At 39.8% G+C, this 21,512-nt stretch overlaps 1 protein-coding gene across 1 annotated transcript in view; it reads left to right on the top strand.

The window, feature by feature from the left end:
* The window catches only part of LOC121730654 (zwei Ig domain protein zig-8-like), a 272,454-nt gene that overhangs the window by 173,618 nt on the left and 77,324 nt on the right, over positions 1-21,512 (top strand). The window lies entirely within an intron of this gene.

The raw sequence follows: 21,512 nt of genomic DNA, 5'->3' as shown, positions 1-21,512 counted from the left end.
CAGAAACCAGCTGAGGCAAAACCAAAATGCGTTCACTGTGGCTAAGCTCATCCAGCCAACTACAGAGGCTGTGTTGTGGCTAAAGAGCTTCAAAACATGAAATTAAAAGCAATGAAGAAGAAAAGGCCGACAACCATTACAACCTCTACTCAGTTAGCAGGTAAAGCTGATACTTCAAAATTAAGTAAAAATAATAGTAACAAAGTCGTTAAAAATATTACTTTTGCGCAAATGGCTAAAGCAAATAAGAACCATCAACCACAGCCTGAGGTTAGCACAAATACGGATGAAAAAATAAACAAAATTCTCGATTTAATGACCTCATTTGACAACAGACTAAAAAAACTGGAAAGTAGCGCTAACATCGCTACTCACTCGCAGAAATCAAAATGATAAACTCATTAAAGATTATGACTTGGAATGCAAATGGACTACAGAAACATCAAACTGAGTTGCAAGTAGTCCTAAGCACAGAGAATATCGACGTGTGTCTTATATCTGAGACTCATTTCACAACAGAAATATTTATTCAAATAAAGGGCTATAAAACATACCATGCTTTACACCCTGATAATACTGCCAGAGGTGGCAGTGCTGTCATCATAAAAGAAAATATTTGTCACTATGAAGTATACAAATATGAGCAACAATAAATACAGGCAGTAGCTGTATGTGTAAAAACAAAATCATTTCCGATAACTCTAGCCTCTATATATTATATATTCTCCACCGAGTTATTCTGTAAAATCAGATGTGTACATGAACTTATTAGAAAATCTTGGCAATAGATTTATACTCTGTGGTGATTTTAACGCTAAAAACACCTACTGGGGATCCAGACTCACTACTACAAAAGGAAAAGAGCTGTTAAACGCTATAAACGAGATAAATTGCAAAGTTATATCAACAGGAAAGCCTACATACTGGCCTACAGATCCCAATAAAATTCCTGACTTAATTGATTTCTTCATATACAAAAATATATCGTCCAATTTTCTACGAATCGAGGAAGGCTTTGATATGAGCTCGGATCACTCATCCATAATTCTGATGTTTAGTGAGAAAATCATGACGAAAGAGCGCCCTCTCACGCTTGTAAATAAAAACACGGACTGGGAGAGCTTTAAGTCAGATTTAGAAAATATCATAAACCTGAAGGTTCCTCTTAAGACTCCAGAACAATTGGATCTAGATGTAAGAGAATTTGTAAAAAACATCCAAAATTGTGCGTGGAATAATACACCAATCACTAGCAGAAAAGTAAAAGGAAATTGCTACCCAATAGAAATAAGGCAACTTATAGCAGAGAAAAGGAAAACGCGAAGGAAGTGGCACGTGTCCAGATGCCCTAATATAAAAAAAGAGCTTAATAATCTCACGAAAAAACTGAGGCGGGAAATCATAAAGTTCAACGAAAACAGTATGAACACATATCTTCTCATCTTACTAACGATCGTTCAACAGAATACTCTTTATGGAAAGCTACAAAAGGACTTAAGAAGCCCATCGCCCAAATACCTCCCATCAAAACAGCAAATGGGAACTGGGCTATAAGCAGTGAACATAAAGCAGCTACGTTTGCAGATCATCTAGAAAAAATCTTCCAACCAAATATAGAATTAGAGCAACAATCTAGCTTAGAAGAAAATTTTGAAGATTTATCATCGGATGAGCCTAATATAAAACTTGTCACCCCAAGGGAAGTTAAAAGTGAGATAAAAAAGCTTAGCCTGAAAAAAACCCCTGGATTCGATCTTATAACAGGAGAAATTTTGCGAAACTTGCCACCAAAGGCAATAGTAAAACTAACTACGCACATAAATGCCGTATTAAGACTCAAATACGTACCTGATATGTGGAAAGTAGCAGAAGTCATAATGCTACCAAAACCTGGGAAACCACCACACGAAACAAAATCTTACAGGCCAATCTCTCTATTACCTATTATATCTAAACTATTTGAGAAGCTTCTCCTAAAACGTTTAAAACCTGTACTAGAAGAAAGAAAATTGATTCCAGACTATTAATTTGGCTTTAGAGAAAAACACTCTACGACTGACCAAGTTCACAGAATAACTGCAGTAATAGAAAAAGCACTAGAGGAAAATAAAGTCTGCACAACAGTGTTTTTGGACGTTGCGCAGGCTTTTGATAAGGTTTGGCATGAGGGACTAATTAAAAAAATGCGAAAACTCCTCCCAAAACAGTTTGCTGATATCCTAGAGTCTTACCTAGTGCGAAGAATGTTGTGAGACAAGATGAAGCATACTCAGAGCTGAAACATATAAAAGCTGGAGTACCTCAAGGAAGTGTCCTAGGCCCGGTCCTGTACCTACTTTACACTTCAGATATTCCAAAAATAGAAAACAGCACCAACACCAGCGACCTTTGCAGATGACACAGCAATAATGGCTACAGGTAACACTCAAGCAGAATCAGTGAAAAAAGTTCAGAAAGCTATTAACACCATATATGACTGGACGAAAAAGTGGCGAATAAAACTAAATGAAACAAAATCAGTTCATGTTGATTTTACGAATAAAAGACCAAACTATAATCTGGTATTCATTAACAATACTGCAATACCGTACGGAAACACCGCTAAATATCTCGGCATGACCTTGGACGCAAAGCTTCGCTGGAAAGCTCATGTCAAAAAGAAGCGCGAAGAGTTGGAGCTTCGCTATAGGAAAATGTACTGGCTGATTGGGAAAGAGTCATCCCTATTCATCAGTAACAAAATACTCTTGTATAAGCAAGTCCTTATGCCCGTATGGACTTATGGTATTCAGCTATGGGGCTGTACCAAAAAGAGTAATATCATGATGATACAAAGATTCCAAAACAAAGTACTCAGAGGAATTGTGAATGCACCCTGGTACATTAGAAATGAAGACCTACATCGGGACCTTAATGTGGATATGTTCTCTACAGTTATAAAAAGATACGCCGAAGACCACGAAAAGAGACTTCACCATCACGTGAATGTCGAGGCCATCCAGCTCCTCGACAACAAGTTAGAACACTGAAAAGGAAAAACCTTTTGAGTTAGTGTATTAAGTGCTAAAATCAGTGTGAAAAACGTAAAGTGACTGTGACGAACACAAACAATAATGTGTATTCTCCTTTATAGAGACTTTAAGAAAGTGTTGATGGACACAATCTTAGTTAATTCAACCTAAAGTACTTATTAGTCTTAGTTAGACTAGATTGTAATATTATAAATATATACTTATACAGGTATTTTATGTAAAAAAAAAAAAAAAAAAAAAACTGATGACAATCACAGGGCAGACATTCCCGGTATGTTCAGAGCGCCGTGTACCCGCCTCGCCGTACAAGATTTTACCCAGAATTCAGGAGTACCTCCGTGTTCTCGCGGAGCGCGAAACGCAATAACATTTGACAGTCGTGCCCCTGTAGACTCGTGCAGCAACACCTCTCGCGCTGAGAAGTTTTGTTCCAACGAAACTGTGGAGGTACTCCGTTTAATATATCACGCTGCTGAAAAATTAAATGTGTAGTTTTATTTATGCATCCCCCGGCGCGGCCCGTCGTAAAGTCGCCGCTCACAGTTTTGCACACTTTATAGCTGCTGCAGCACACTTAGCTCCTCGCGCGCTGCACTTACAACGACACGTTGCTTTTAATTTTTAATACGCTAAGTAGCTTCTGGCTGTCGGGTTAGGTTACGTTGTTTTGGCGTTAGTGTTTACAAAGTTGTGAGGTAAGTTTCTGTCGCTGATTATGGATCCTAAAACAAAAATACTTTTTGTATGGGATTACTTAACGGTACCTTGTAACAAATCTCATTCATTTTTATTTTTGATATAATTAACGAAACGGGCTTGGATAAAACCACTTATTGGGTACGGACCAATTCAAGAACGGTTCCTGTTATACTCTTGAAATGTAATTTCTGGTTAAAGTATTCGTCGAGTCGAGTGGCTAGAGGTAGTTACGAACTTTTAGCTACATTATTCATAATAGAAGAAACTTTTATGGAATGTTATCGTTTATGGGTCGGGCCCTATAATACCTATGGCCTATAATATAATAATATATGGGCCTAAAATACCGCCCTGCCCTACCGAGTACCGCGACCTCCGACAGCTCGCGTCGGTCGCGTGCCTGTCGCCCGGCGACACACTCTACAGATATCATAAAAATATTTACTAAAGTAGTTGCGACGGGTGGAATTTCGACGGAACTCCCAGTTGACGTGTTAATATCCCCGAGCCTCGTGCGTCGTCAGTATTTAGATTGACGCCCAAATATTTTTTTATCAAAACCCCCGCCGATCACCGCTGATCCCCGCCGACCTCCGCCGACCGACCAAACAAATCAAAACCCGTTTGATACTGCGAAATTTTTATCGAGTACACACAAAAATATATCGTTTTTTCAAATGTTGAACCGAGCGATTGCGTTTACTTCTCAAACATACTGGCGATCGTCGGACCAATCCAAGCCTTAATCCGGTGCGAATACGGGCGGGGTCCACGTGGTCTGGGATCTCGGGGGAAATACACCGGGATACGGTGTCCGCGTGCATAATTAAATCGACAAATGTCCGCCATAATTGGCGTCGCTCTCGGCCGACTGACCGCCGCCGCCCGCCGCCGGCTCGTCATACAGCAGCTCACTTAACTTTTAAAATCCTAATCCCACGTCATAATTGACAATCAGCAAAAAGGGCAATTATTTATTTCATTGATGAGCCTTGTGTAGTATGTAACGAGAGTCAGACAGGTTTCATTTCATTAACAAGAAACGACCCGAGTATGATTTCGTAAATTTGATTCAAAACAACATAATATGTTGTGAGAAAATTGTTGTATTCAATAATTGAATGTTTAACAAAAGCCTTTAATGTCCATTTTGTTCTTGAAATATTTTTAAATATAATTCCTCAACTGGTTGTGTTAATGTTTTTACTGCACCAGCTGCCGGTGCGGCGGCGGCGGGCACAGTCTTTCTGCTCAGTGGATCGAACACTTCCTACGCAGATTACTTGCTCCGAGTCCAAATAAATTCACTTTTAATAAACAACGACGCTGCAAATTATATTATTTGAATAAAAATTGTCTGTGAGTAGAAGATAAATGATGTCACTGTCGTAGATGAAGTCCGGTCTTCAATATCAACTGTCATGCTGCAAGTTGAAACGCAGAACGTACTATTTTGTTTTAACATTACTATTTCAAATCTCCACTATTATTTCACATCTTTTTCACATAAAATAAAGGAATGATAGAAATAACAAATCACCCATTTCCGGATATTATTGACTTACAACATCGCAGATGGATTGTTCACGACGGGAACTTTAATTCATCACGCAGCAGAAAGGCTAATCTGATCGGCTTCAGTCAATTGAACTGATTCGATGGGCCGGGGGTCACGAGGGGTCTCGGGGGGTCGCCGGGGGGTCGCGGGGAGCGGGTAATCGCATCAGTAACCAGGCGACAGCGCTCCACCGTGCGCCCCGATCGCTACCGGGTGTACACCAGACGGGTACAATATACATGATTGAGTGATCAGCTTTCGGGTATTTAAAGTAAGTTTTATATTGAAGAGCCAGATGCGACACGGAAAATGTTAAATCAGTTATGTAAATAAAGGTAATTCAGACTGAATGCAACAGAAATCGTATCTTTACCCTCGCATCGCATTCAAGAGAACCTGTAGTAAATCAGCGGAAGTAGTTTTTGAAAGTTTTTAACGAGGAGCGCCGGCGGAAATAACCGCGACGTGCCTCCCGAGTCCCGCCGCGCGCCAATTGAAGCCAGCACGGAGCTGCAGGGTTTAATCCGCCTGAGATAAAGTGCTGCTCCAGCAGGTTGTGGATGAATAGATTCAGTATCAAGCAAAACGATGTTACCTGGTGTTTTCAAGGTGTTTTATGTTTAGCTGGAAGTCAAATCTGTGGTACTCTTGTGAAGGAGAAGATAGAGTTTTGTCGAACAAAAACTGAGGCCCGAGGAAGTATTTTATAAGTAATACGCATCAATTTGCAAAAGTGGTACTATAATAATATTTTAGAAATTATTGCAGTTTTGTAAAATATTTATTGTAATAGGAATACTGGGAATGAAAAGTGTTATTAGATCGTGATGTGAGCATATCTCACACGTGACTGTATGTAATACATAATATTTCCACGCGCGAGTGAAAAACATCGCGAGGAATGAGTAACGCCTCGCGCATTCGAATCTTTCATCACATCTCGCTCAGAAAAGATCGCTCCGAACTGCCGACGAATGAAAAATTAATTAAAATCGGAGCGTTTCCATCCGTTCCATCTCGAAATGGAATTATGCAAATGTCCGTCCTTAAACAACGGGGTTCAGTAAGTCCGCGTGTCCTAACCCGCCTAGTCCGATCAATTTCAGTTTTCCAATCCGCTTGGCGCCCGGCCGGCCGCTGATCGAGTTCCGCCATTATTTGTTTTCAATTCCGCATCCAAACACCGCTGCAAAAACTATCGACAGTTATGAATTTATTTAATGGTTCAAGTTTAGCCGCTCCGGACGCCGCGCCGCGTCCGACGCGGGCGACGGCGCACGATTGATAGTGCTCATATTCAGCGCGAAAGCTTTTGTTATTGTCCCGTTAGTTACCGAGTTTTAATTTAATGCATTGGTGACAAACTTTTACTACTACCCAATTACGATAAATCAAAAGAACAGTTATAGTTAATGATTTTGATTCGTTGTGTATAAGTTACATGTTTATTGTTTATACTACAACATACTTGTGTATTTTTTCCGGCGGAGCGTTTCAGCTTGTTTTTATCTTATTTTAGCGATTTGTATCTTACTTTGATCGTTCCGTTTAATAAAATGTAGCTATCGATGTCGGCAACTAAGGCTATATTGCTTTTTAAATTTAGCCCATATACATTTTAGCATCAAGTCCGAAACTATGGCAGTAAGCCAATATCTTCCCAATTTCTAGCCCGTTCGAGGACGTCTCCGTCTATTTGTTAGTGTAAGGTGGCCCCGGGGAGCGACACGCACGGACAGCGTGACGGACGACTCCCCGCAGGCCTGCTACAGGCTACTGCCCAACTGGTCACAACTTTGCCTACCTTCAAACTTATATTAGAAAAACGTAAGAGTGTTTTCAGCGTAATTGTAGTAAAAAATGGTGCACAAAAATTAAAATATATCGAGTCATGGTATCCAAGCCATACATATATTTATAAATATTTTTGACGTTATTCATTAATATTGTAGGCGCCATGGCGAAAGCAAATTAACATCTCCAGAATCATTTACCTTTACTTTCGTTATGTGAGAGAAAGAAATAGCTTATGTCTGATTGTTTGCTGTATTCTTATATAATATATAGGTACCGATGATTCACAGCTAGCATAATGCGAACATTCGAGCGCCTTCTGCATACCCCGCACTGTGAGTGGGTGACCAGTCACTGACCACTAACTATATTATAATTAGATTAATATGTGTTCCGGTTAGATTTGTTGAACCGAATCAGGTCGGCTTCCATGAAAATGCATTCCGGTCGTCTTATTACTAGTGGGTGCTGGTATTTAGTTGTACATTATCGTATCGTTTTCGTCACTAACTCAAACCGGAAAACATTGCTGTCTATACTAATAGCAGTTTTAAGCGAGTAACCGAGACAAATCGATGCGACAACAAATTTTTACGTGGTAAGTGACCAAACTATACGTAATATAACGTTTTTTTTATAAAGTATCCTGAAGATTTCCACCTGGGAACTGTTATATGGACCAAGCGCAGGAGCCACATATTGCATTAAATTCTGAAATGTATGCAGCTCTCATACCCTGTCCGCCCGCCCGGAGACCGGAGCTCGGCTGTGATACAACATAGTATGAAACACTGTTGCATAGCGTTCATTATTTATTGTCTCGCTACTTTGCTTACAAATAGCCGGCATATCTGAGTAGTTAAAATAAGGTAATTAAAATAAAGGTTAGGTAATATTTTCTAAAGGTGTTTGCTTCTTTTTACTCAATATACTTTCTCTAAAATCTTTTAATTAGTTAATTTAAAAGAGTTAATTGAGAGTAAATTGCGTTATAATGAAGTCCACGGTAGTTCCGCGGCGCTGTAGAACTATCGAGAATTACGTAATTATGAGCGACATCAACTTTCTGAATCTCATTCTCGCTCCTTATCTCCGCCGGCGAAAACAAATGAATTTCTTCTGGAGTTTAAAATGCGGGTAGATCTAAATGAGTTGCGTCCATTTAATTTAAGTTAGCGCTTCGCAGTCGCCGAGAAAAATACGAAACTACAACTCCACTGCAACTTTTTAATTCTCATTTGAACAGCGCCTTTTGAAATATCGAAAAGGTTTCTTTCATTAAAGTTGGTAGCTCCCCCTCCCCCCTCCACCTCTCGCTTGCGTATTTTAACCTCCCTCCTCATATTCGTCGATGTTAATAATTAATAAATTTTAACATCGTTTATTTTTTATTTCTTATATTAAATATAAAACGTTGATGTACTTTACGTGGTAATAAATACAGTATCCTGGGCAGTATTTTCATATTGTTCGCGTGAAATTCTCCGAAGCTCGCCCGGCTCGTGGCTTGCGTCTCGCGGCTCACAGCTCGCAGACTGTGATATTGCTGCTGCATGAATTCTGAAATGCGATAGTTCCGTTCGATTCGGATTGTATTAAAAATAGTCTCGGGAGGAAACTCGCTTATCCTATTTACATGCTGTTGAATCTTTTACAACTTAAATCTTCTTCTTTAAATCGAGCTTCGCAGGAATCACACATTTTTCTACAATATACAGCAGTCAGCAACCTACGCCCTATTTCCCAAAATCTTTATACCTGTTTATAATCAAAGTCTGCGAAGAAACACATCTCTGTTCTTCGTAATGTTAGTATTATAGTCAAGCTACAAATTTATTTAATGTTTCTTATTATAACAGTCGTAACAACTCGGCATAGATTCGTATCTTGGCCATAAAAACAGACACAACAAGTACAATTAAACGGCTCACCTCAGGAGTTTCGTATTGTAAGTCTTCATTGTACATTATCTCGAGTTCTGATATCGCTATAACCTTTATTACTTCGCGACTCATGTCGCTAATTCTGTATCTATGACGCCTTTAAACATTAAACGTGCTCACAATACAGAAAGTCTAAGGGCTTGTTTACCACTTTCTGATAAAGTGCCTAATAGGCTATTCACAACTTTTTTTTCAGATTCGCCATACTTGATCTGTCAAGTTAATTGGTGGATAGCCTTATCAGGAAGTGGTGAAACAGGCCCTTAATGTGCGGAGCCATAGATATAGGAGAATCGTATCTCAGTGGTTAGATGAAGATGATATTGTTACGATGAAAGTATTGACGAACCACAAGCAGTATCATACTTATAAAATGCTGATATTTCCATTGTTCGAATGTTTCGCCTCGGTTTTGACACCATTAAACTTAGGGTCAATTCAGAGCGCAACGTGACGCGTAGATGCATTTCTAAATTAGTATGGATTTGACAGATTCGCAAGACGTCTGACGCAATTGAAATCTGTCAAATCCATACAAATTTAAAAATGTATCTACCCGTCGCGTGTCGGTCTGAATCAACCCTTAAGATAAACAGGAAAAGATAAAGTAATCTGTTAATAACGTGCTAACTGTTGACTGACACGACGTCAATTTGTTTAAATCGTTATTATAGCTCACACGGTTATCGCGTCATGACGCGGGGATATGACGGAGTGCAGTAATTAAGCGGCGCCGCGTCATCGTGACTCGCGACTTTGACGCTTCTTAAATTAATAGCGACTACTCCCCCCTCTAGCGGGCTTCAGTCGCCCGGCCCCTCCCCCCGCAGCGCCCCCTGCACGGCTTCTCAGGGGGTTACATCATCAATCACTGCGCGGGGTTCCGCGGAAGATCATTACGCACGTAACCCTTTATTGTGATACACTTTACTGATTGTTCGGGTACACTTACTATATTGGATTGCAAAACAACAGTTGTTTGCTATACTCGGTGGTTATCTAACCGGGGTCATTATTACAGATTTGACGCTCAATGGAGTGGACAATACTAATTTTAAATAAAACGACTTCAGTTTTATGAACCAAAGCACATGAACTGCGACGTAAGTATTTGGCAAGTCACCGCCTCACCGCCTCACCGCCTCACCGTCGCCTTGCACGAAATAGAAGCACGTAGTCGCGACGTGAGGGGAGTTATGTCGTCAACGTCGTCGGAGGTCGCGAGACTGCGCTCAGAAAGCATCAACGCCATTCTATTTTCAAATTCAAATTCTTTTACACGATATCATGATATACATTAAAATATTAATATTAATTATGTTTGTATACAGGGTGTTACTTCTGACTTCTATGTTTCTATGACAAATGCTCCAAATTTATGAATCTGCATAGCAACAAAAATATAAAAGAAGATTAAATAAATATAAAAGTATAATTTTGTGCAATTATTCAATAAGCCGCGAAGTATTATTTGAAGCTAGTCGAAAGTCGCCGCGACTCGAACAAACAGCGTGTACTGCAGCTGAATATGTGATGAGGGGAGTGATTGAATCCCAACTTCCAGCAGCTTGTCGAGTTAGCGCTCCGTTACACACGTATTGTGAAACCGAATATGAGATAGCGACATCGCAATTTTAGAACAATGAAAATTGTTCAAATGAAATTTTGTTATATTTGCCGCCACAGCGGTTGAAAGTTACAACCACGGATTTTGTTGTACTAAATTACTTATCTAGTAAAATATGCGGCTCTTGCCGTATACGAGAGGTCGATCATCCCGGTCGTACTGATGGCAGGCCGACCGGCTAGACTCGTCATACACACGGGAAGATAGTAAGTAGTAACCGATAAGGATAGCGGCCTTAACGCTCGATTTATAAACTTCAAAATAATTTATTCAAAATAGATTTACAAAAACACTTTTTGACGTCAAAGATAATTACAATTTAGATTTAAAAACACAATTACTAATTATTAGATTTCATAATAAAATTATTAATAGCATTAAAAAATTAGAACAATAATATTTAGAGCGAAAAGCTCAAGAAAATCACGGCCGCGTCGCTGTTCAAATAAATTCGTTGTAAAAACAAAAAAAATCGTTGTGTAGCGGTCAAGCCGCTCTGTCGCGCCTAACCCTCATCGGAGTGTAGTAGCGGGTAGTGAGCACAAGTGTCCAGGTGGTATCGGGGCGCAGTAATGAGCTTACAGTAATCCGGTGACGTCACGGTGCAGCTTCAGTAAGCCGCTGACGTCACCGGCTCGAGCGGACGCCGCTATAAGTCACGCGGCTTAGCCTGCGGTCGGGTTCATTACACAACTCCCCAAATACACGTGAAAAACGTTGAGTCGCAGTAGGAACCGTGAAAATTGTGGAATGTTTGTGTACACTTTGGCCTAACGTCATACACTAAGGCTAAATACTAGGAGCTGTATAATGTTTTTAATTTATTATATTTTAGGTAGATATTTGAATACAAATCCATGTCCCAGGAGCATGGTAAGCCTCAGCAGGATCGCAGCAGATCAACCTAAGAGCCCGATTACACCTACCGAGTAGAGAGGCTAGAAAGTGCATTCGCTCAATCACTCGGTATGTTTATCATAGATGTGCTCGGCCGAGGGCACTGGGAAGAGCCGCAGAAGTCAAAAGTGGCTGTCTTAGATCGTCACTATTGAAGCCAAGACGTAGTCTATCTATCGCATAGAGTACCTACACGTTTTAATGCTTGTCTTCTAGCATTAAACCGAGTATAATTTGTAGCAATGCGACGAGCAAATTTTATATATTTTCTTATGATCCCACTCGCGTAATAATTATCTTTAATAACCCCATCACTCCCACACCACACCCACCACACCACCATCACTCCCACACCACACGCACAGACAGATCGCACATATTAGCGGCCCAAACGACTTACCCTGGAGGCGTGCCGGCTGCCGGCTGATATCACTGATCGTTCATTTTTAGCGGGACGCCATTAGATATTTATTATGAAGTCCCTACATTAAACGCTGCTGAATTCTGAGTTTTTCTATGCATTGCAGGTTCGAGAAAAACGCTACACTCATAGTATGTGTTTCGCTCGTTGAAACCGACTGGAGGAGTATCTAAAGAGAAGCGTTTATGTTTTATTAGTGTTACCGCAACATTAAATAGTAGGACGATTTTGGTCATAAAACACTTAACAATAACACAAGTTGTGATCAAAATGCACAGTCACATAAACTTTAAAACAACTTTCCAAGACGATCAGCTCAAGAACACGACGCAGGTGTACCCGATCGAAGCCAGGTCCGAGCAGGGACGGGCCGTAACGAGGACGAGTCGGGATGAGGACGTCCCCCGCGGCCCATTCGCTCCATTTTTAATGCCGTCCGAGCCTAATTTGAGGATCAAAGACGTCACTGTCGCCGCGTGACGGGAAACTAAAGTAAAAAGATATTGTGACTACTGGTGCGGGCTTACGCATAATACCTACGGAATAGATAATGTTTTTTGTTAATTGATCATAAACTATCATTAATTATATAATAAATATTGTACACAGTACAGTGTATTTATAAAAACATTAAAAACCGCGCAAAAAATTTAAGGAAAAACCATTAAGTACTTACCTCAAAAAACGGTTGAATATATTATATTACACATAAATTCTATTCACAAAACACATGCTTTTAACATTTAAGACACATTTTTCGAAAATTAAGCCGCGTATCCATGTTACTGCTTTCAGCGCTAAAATGATTGTTGGTTTAGGTGAATAGAGATGAAATTTCGTAATGGCAGATCTAACAATGCACAAACACCGCAGTCGACACTTCCCTCTGCATCTGAATCAAATTCACATGCGGCCATTATTCACGCCGCGCGGGCGTTTAACGTCATTATTCTATCGACAATTCAACATCCGATCTCTACTTCTAATGCAGCAGCTACGTTGCAAGTTAAAGACAGTAAGCAGCATGATGTTTGAGTAAAATGTGTTTAAGGCTTGGATTATAAAACTGATTTATTGGGTTTACCATTTTATTTATATGATAATAATAGGAACAAGTTATTTAATACTGTTTTCGGTTAAGATATTTATTATTTCAAAGCAATTCCTAATAATACTTTAAGAATATAATTTTGGACCAAGTATGAAGACATTCGGTGTAAGAATATTTTGTACCTAGTCTTCCGGCTGGTAATGAAGGAATCGTGGCAGTTTAACTTGGTATGTAGTGAGTTTTCCCGCGGCAACTCAATTTGTCGTGAATGTGTCGCGATGAGCGCGAAGCGGGGCGCGGGGTGCGGGCGGGAGCGGCGGCTGTGTGCAGTAATGAAGTGTCATGTAATGGCGCCCTAATGGAGCTCTATTGAGGTGGCGGCGCGTGGCGTCGTGTAGAGTAGGAGATTTTTGCCGCGTACTTGATGTACACTATACAGGCTGTTATATTTTACACCACGAGTAGATACTGTGTCTTAATTTCCTTATCTAGTCATATCAGATAAAATTATAATATTATTGTGTCATGTAGAGTTTAGAAACATGGATAGCGCGATTCAGGATCGTACGCTGTTCAGACTGCAATATCAAAACGTGGTGTGGTCTGCCTCTACTTCTAGTCTAAACTTAGGATGCATTGATTCTATTCTGTAATATTATATTATTCTATTGAATCTTCTAGTAGCAGTTTCTAAGTAGTAGTCTGTTACAACAAGATGCGAGTTTCGGCCGTCAATATGGTTTATTCGTGTGCGATATCTCGGTAAGTTTGACGGCGCGCGGCGCGGGTCCGCTCATGTATTACTAAACCGCTTAGGGGATTCCCCCGGCCCAGGCCCGCTCGCAGCGTCCGAGTGAATAAAACGGACAGGAACTACCCACATATTTATTATTCTGTAGTGTTTGCTATTTCCACGAGCTTACATATTGATACACACTGCCTGACTTGCGCCGATCTGGGTTAAGTTAATCGTGGGCTTAATGTCATACAAAAAGGCTTTTAGTTATTTTGGTTCAGGGTCCATTTTTTTTATTGTATACTTGTCTATCACTGCGTGGTGGTTTTTAAAACTTCATTCCTATCGAGTCAGCTCCATTTAGCGCTTAAATTTTAAGGTACGTATCCATCCAAAGACCGAATCGACCCTCCTATATATTGTAGCCCAAAGCTTAAGCTATGAAAATAGACACTAATTATTCCGTCAACACCTACATAACATTTTGTTTCAATGCTTGTGCGAATTGTAGAAAAATTAATTACGTAATCTTTCTGATATACAACATATACAGTCATAAGGGACATAGTCCTTCACCTTGATCAGACGTTAAAACTTAACCCTGAGCAGTAAAAACTATATTATTATTATTACCTCTGTAGTAAACCTACACCTAAACATGATATAAAAACGTCATAAATCGCTATCGTATTGTAAGTAATATTTTCGGTTGTTTCTTAAACTTATTTCTGTATACTCTGAAATTAGCTTAATGTAGCTAGTTTTTGCCCGTTTTAATGGCAACTAATAAATGAGGACGTTTATTTAAGCGCCTAGATTATGGTGTACTGCCCTAATAGAAGTGTTCCTCTGAATAGGGATATACACAATAATGGCCTCACCTGTCTAATGCCCATCGTCCGCGGCGCGGCGGGAGTGGTGGTGCTAATGTGAGCTAATGTCGTTACAGGCCCAATAATGGTCATTGGTCGAAGTTACTGCGGCGGTAAGTGGCTCCCGCCTACTCTAAATAATGAACCGAATGGTAGATTAGATAAGGGAGTATAACAAAACAAAAGTAAATAATTCAAAACACCACGCATAAAATTATATTGCACATATATAGAAAATAAAATAGTACTTCGCTGATGATGGAATGGTTAACACTAAAAAAGCCACAAAATGTAAACTGTATTTAATACTAATCGACTGGATATAAAATTTAATTTAAGGATAGCTTTTATTTTGTAATCGCTATCAAAATATTAAAGACAATTTATCAACCGCCCTTCAATGTAATTTATAATAATTTTATCACGATACGAGCTTTTGCCCGCGGCTTCGCTCGCGTTAAGAATATTATATACAAACTTTCATCCCCTATTTTAACCCCTTAAAGGTGGAATTTATCAAAATCCTTTCTCAGCGGATGCGTACGTCATAATATCTACCTGCATGCCAAAGTTCAGCCCGATCGGTTCAGTGGTTTGGGCTGTGCGTTGATAGATCACCATTTCAGTCAGTCACTTTTGAGTTTTATATATTATAGATTTCTATGTATAAAATATTCAACTAATAAACTTTACGACTGTCTAGACTCGCCCATAAAATATTAAGTAATCCGTAGTAGTCCGTCAAAGTTTAATTAGTTTGGTTACACCTATATTTATATTAACAACAAACATCTCAACTTATGATTAGAGTGCGTGACTGTTTACATGTTACACACACAAAAGTATTCTTAATCCAAACGTAAGTTTATGAAATGAAATTTTGTTTTTAAATTCCATCTAAATTATGAAATTTAGATGGAATTTAACCAAATCCACATTCATTTCGCAGTAATTTTTGTCCCAATTAAGGTTACCGCTGCTATAGTTTGTCAAAAACATTCAAAATTATTTCCAATATTTAATCAATAGTTCACTTTCCCAGACTAGTTTCAATGGGTTTTACTTTTATCAGAAATATTTTTTATTTCAATTTAAGTACACTTAAATGGTTTTCTTGCAGTTATAGCGCGTATATTTGTAAGAAAATTCTAAATTATGAAGAATATTAAAAGTGATACATAAGTAGTCTCACATACACATTACACGCATCCCCGTATTAGGTAAGGGTGAGCCATAAACCTAATTCTCGTGATAATAAAATAAAAGAACGAGGTCAGGACGTATCTAATGACGGCGCACAGTATCCAGGCGGGCTGTTTACTCGCCAGTCGCCGACAACCTTTACAAGGAGAGGCTGTAAGAGCTTTGTTTGTACAGTACTCTGTGACATGACATGTCTAGACTGACATTATACTTTATCTGAATAATGAATTCTATCCTCCTAGCGATAAGGGCGAAAAGTGGTACACCGACCGTACACTTGGAGCCAGTCGTGGTGACCTCCAGACGGACTAAAATAAACACAACTTGTAAAATGATGTAGATCATTAGATAAATCGGTATGTGAAGAAATAGATTATGGACTAAAAGCGATCAGTTCTTAAATAAGTTCTTTTCAACTCGTCTCTTTTTTACCTTTTCACTGCGCTAAAGATACGCATCGAATAACTTTTTAATATTCGCTGCTGCTATTGTCGGTAATATTATGGTTTTGATATAATATTCAATTTGGCAGACACCTAAGTAGTATTGTTTGTATTTGTTATGTGGGATTTGTCTATGAGTGCATGCGCCAAATCTTATTAAATTTTTGGCACCTTAATGAGCTGCCCAAACAACTTATCTCATAAGTTTGTTTTTTTACTTCACTGCGGGGAAACCAAGTTTACAATTATATTTGCTGTTTACTTACTTAGGAACTATGCAATACAGCTGTTTGTTTGGTTCTAGGAAGCATCCTCTGAGAAGGCTCGTTGTCCTATCGTAGTCGCAGCATCATCAACATGCAGGTCACGTGCGTTATAGCGGAACAAGCGCGTGTATCGTGTATGTCGCAGTGAAAAACTTCATTACAGCTTATGAGGGCGATGCTCCGGGCGGCGGACTGCGGGGAAAGACGGGTTAATGGCACATTACATTACATACCCTTTTTTGACTTCAGGCAAAGCGTGACTGGCTTCTAAGCGTATGTTACTGCAATTTGACGTCAGAGATATATTCGTTCGGTATCTTTGTTTTATCATTATTCGTCTGTCCGCTCTCTTTACTTCTGCTCGAATAAAAATATTATCTTGCGCCCTATCTCTCGATCAATTAATTTTACATGAACTATGAAAAAAAAAGAATAATATTATGTACTAAAACGCACACCAGCCCGACTGGGTTACATGAAACCGTCGGCTTCCTTTCCTGTAAGAATTACTACCTTACATAGAATATATTTTGTTTCGATATCTCCTACAGCATAATAAGCGAACTGCAAAAAATATGACGGACGTTATTTTCCCCATTACATGGGGGAACACATGGGGACTGCGGCACATGTGCGCCATGGTTAGCAATGGCAAGCACGTCCTACACAACGCTGTCAAGACGAGCACGGGGTAGGGGAAGCGGGGGAGAGGGGCCGGGGGGAGCACTAAGTGCGGCATTTTATTTAAATGTCATTACAGCGAAGCCTTCCCGCGCTAAATTGCTTCCGCGTTTATTATGCGTTATTTCCCCGTTTTGTTATTGGTCGTCGTTGGATTTTTTATAGAAATTGCAGTGTGGAACGTCCACAGAGTACAGATAACAATAAGATCGTATCGTATCTTGTAGACAAGTCCACGTGGATAATTTAGTGGATTTTTAGTGGTGAGGCCACTAAAACGCGTGCTGGCCTTCTGGCTCCAGTGTAAACTTTAAAAATAGCTTTTCTTACGAGAGCAACTTGAAAATAATAGTTTGATAAAGTATGTCTATAATTCTCCAATTTAAATCATATAGACATCACATAGACATCAAAAATTGTTGTACACTTGCTGCTGTAAATAAAACCATACTATCTTAGCCCGATACGTTTCTAAGTAAGTTATTAGTGTAGAAGTACTTTACATAATCAGCACTTCCCTCCGCCGGATCAGGAAATTTGTTCGCCGCAACATGCAACCGCCGCACCACAGCGGGTGTAAGCTGTACCGCGATTCAGCTGTTTTAATCCTACATTAATAAATGTGTTACAGTTCCATTCGTTTAAAAAAATTAAAAAATTGTATTTTCATATACAAAAAATTCAAATGACTTATTGAATCTCAACTAACTAAGAAACTGACTTTAAGTTAAGAGGAATTACGTCGATCCAAAAGATTTTATTCATGAAATGGACATGCCAAAACGCCAGTATCTCTGCCAGGAAGCGAGCAGCATTAATATTCAATCGGAGTAACGTGTCAACACTTCGGGGGATTCCCCGTCCGCATCGCCCGCTTATTTTGTTTAAATCCGCCCGAGCCAAGTGAGAGATCACGGATTCACTTTGTACAGGAAGAGGGGGAAAGCGGGGTGAGGAGGAGGGGGGGTTAAAGTGAAGCGAGCATGGTGCACGGTGCATCGACGCAGCGGTGCGGAACGCCAGCGACGGTTCCGCCGGCGCTAAACGCTGTCCTATTCTGATGTAGATGGAGCGAATTCGGCTGCAGCAATTTACATGATGTTTACTTGAATCCGAATAGCCAATTCCGACTGTAATTGCCGGCCTCGAGTTGCTCGGAGACGGACGTCCGACCCGGCTCGGACGAGGCGGCTCGTATTTCGAGCGAGCCACCTTCGGGGCGTGTTCATTGATATAAACCGAGAGCATAGCTGCCTGTTAGCCGAAAATGTTCGTGTGGGATTTAAATGTTCATCTTCCGATTTCAGTTCATGACCGTTGTCTATTAAGTAAAGAGGTGAGGAAAATGTATCATCGGTTACTTTCAGGAATCAGTGATACGGGGTTTTTTTTTTTTTATTAAATAAGGGGGCAAACGAGCAAACGGGTCACCTGATGGTAAGCAACTACCGTCGCCCATTTAAATTTTGTGTCGGTGAGGTGGATCAAATTCGGAAGTATACTAATTTCTTATGCAATCAAATCCTGTCATTTTAACTTGAGTTTTGATCTATAAATAGAAGCAATTAGTGGCGACACTTTCTCGGAACAATCAATTTTGACTTAGCGCAAGTTTCCAACTTTCAAGGTTATTGTCATCGTAATGTGCCTGAAACAAAACTGTCCAAGTTGCGACGGGAAGTGCTTGGCGAAGTTCGCCGACATCTTACATAAGCCGCCATTAGCGCCCGATGCTGGAACACTCGGCGACGGTACCTTCAGCGCCTACTTACTGCCACATAAGCCTGCGGAAAGTCTATATTATAAGCTCTTATGGCGTGACGTGCCGTAAAAATGTTAGCGACATTTTTAAGCGACAGTTACAAATAGAAGTACATTTGAGCAGATCAGAAATAAAATATCTAACACTGAAAATAATAATACGAGCCATTCAAATGTAAAGGTTTAAAGTAAACCCCTCTTCAAAAGGTCTACACGTCCAGAGAAAAAATGTGGAATATTGAATGTTAAACGCGGCGGAGATCGGAGGATACGGGGGCTTATCTCAAAAGGTAGTGACCATAAAGATAGCCCGCAGCCGCCTCAGTGATCCCGCACCGCCGATACCTCGCCGCCGCCGATATCGCCCTCTAAGCGATTTAGAGGATTGCCACTCGTGTTGTGATTTTCGCCAAAACATTAACATATTCAGAACATCGATTTTCTCACGAAGTAAACCAGCATTACGATCGTTGTTTACATTCGCTGTGGGATTTCACTTTTCAGCGACTTCAATATTATCATGATCATTTTCATATTTTAACACTGCCGTTATTAAACATTGCCGTTATCATCATTAACTTTTTGACACTTTTATAATAACTAGCTATTTGACCGAGCTCGGTATTCGATAAAACACGAATAAAATGACATTTTCTAAAAATGATTCCTAGCTAGATCGATTTATCGCCCCTGAAATTCCCTATATACTAAATTTCATGAAAATCGTTGGGGCTGATTCCGAGATTCCAATTATATATTATATACAAGAATTGCCCGTTAATTCTTTATCAACTTTGATCGTAACAATTGCTGTCATTACTGTATAAACTTATCAAATATCTCGAGGCAGGTAATGACATACGAAAGTTTAACACTAACAGTTTTTCAGCACCAGCGTCGGTATTGAGCTGCGATCCCCCGGCGCTCAACGACAAGCAGCGCTCAGTTCGTGATTAATTTCCCAACTACCGGGGCGGGCCGCTGCTGTAATGTGAATAAACTGCCATCATAATTCCCCGCTTTATTTTCTCTGCGTTATAAACACGATTTTATATTTTACTCCGGGGCAGTAAGGTTTTAAATGCAATGCGGGGGAGGAGCGCGCGAGATATGACGGATGCAGGCGCTCGAAAGCGAAGGCGCGGTATTGATGGCGGCGATCCCCGCGACATTCGATTTCGGCGGGAATCTCCGACGCGCGACTACAAACTTTTCAATATTGATACTTTACAATACGTGAACTTGCTATGACGTGATATAAACATCGTATAACCTCTTTAACTTTATGATAGAATACTCAATACTGTACTGACATAAGTTCTGCATTATTTTTTTTAAATAAGTGTTACCCTAGTTATAGACAATAATATTATAATACGCAAGATAATTTTGAAATCAACTTACAGATATTATGTACAGTACATGATCTACTTAAGTATAATATTAGGCAAAAAAAAGAAAATATAGTCAAATTCAAAATTATTCATCTCTTATTATAAAGGTACAAATTGGAAGCCGGCTACATGAAGTTGCAGCAGACGACGTGTCGTCGCGACACGTCATTTCTATGTATTTCTATGAATGTGTCATTAGCTTCGTGTCACTAGCTGCGCAGGGCATTTCATAGAAATACATACAAATCAGTAGTGTCGCGACGACACGTCGTCTGCGGTTGCTTTATGTCGCCCGCTGCCAACCGGCACCTTTCCGCTCGACGCAATCACGCCTATATAAAGAAGTTTTTTTTTAAAGTACGACAGTTCTTATTTTACCCAGCGCCTACATTTAAGCGTAAATCATATAATAATGCTTAAAAATAATATAATAATAATAATAATAATCATTTTATTTTCAGATTAACATCCATAGTATTTTTTTTAAGTCATTACGTTACCAAACATTATCAGAACATTATACAAATCATCACTTCAAATGTTATTAATTTTACGGTTCACATTAAAATTATGACAAAACCTATCCTATTTTTAGTCCCATTAAGATGTTCATCCATTTATCTTGAATGGGACAGTCAAATCTTGCATATATCATTTGCAGGATGCTGTTGCTGCTTTCACGTAAGCGCTGACGCATAGACGCTACTTTTTTGCGAATAATCGCATAAAAATCGTCCGTACGTGCTTCACAAAACATTGAAGAAGCACTACAGAAGCGAGGCAGCCGCAACAACACCCTGAAAATGTCATTATACTGTACACGAAGGGCACTGGCTGTCCGACGCCGATGACGAAACCACAAGCTACTCGAATAGAAGGATTGACAATAGGCCTTGAAAAGAGTTATCTTAACTTCACACGAGCAGCGCGCAAATGTGCGTGCCAGCATGTTGCCTCAAACAGCCAGAGCCCTTCGCTCCCGCTCTATATCATCATCATCTGACAAATCATCTGCAACTATATGCCCTAAGTATCTAAAAGTTTTTACAAACTCTAATGCAACATTATTCAACCTTATTGGCAGGTTATGAGCTATTTTATCTCCACTGCTTTTAAATACCAGGACTTTGCTCT

Source organism: Aricia agestis, chromosome 9 (assembly GCF_905147365.1).
Source record: "Aricia agestis chromosome 9, ilAriAges1.1, whole genome shotgun sequence".
Taxonomy (NCBI): domain Eukaryota; kingdom Metazoa; phylum Arthropoda; class Insecta; order Lepidoptera; family Lycaenidae; genus Aricia; species Aricia agestis.
The sequence above is the reverse complement of the archived record's forward strand: the minus strand, read 5'-3'. Positions and strand labels throughout refer to the sequence as shown.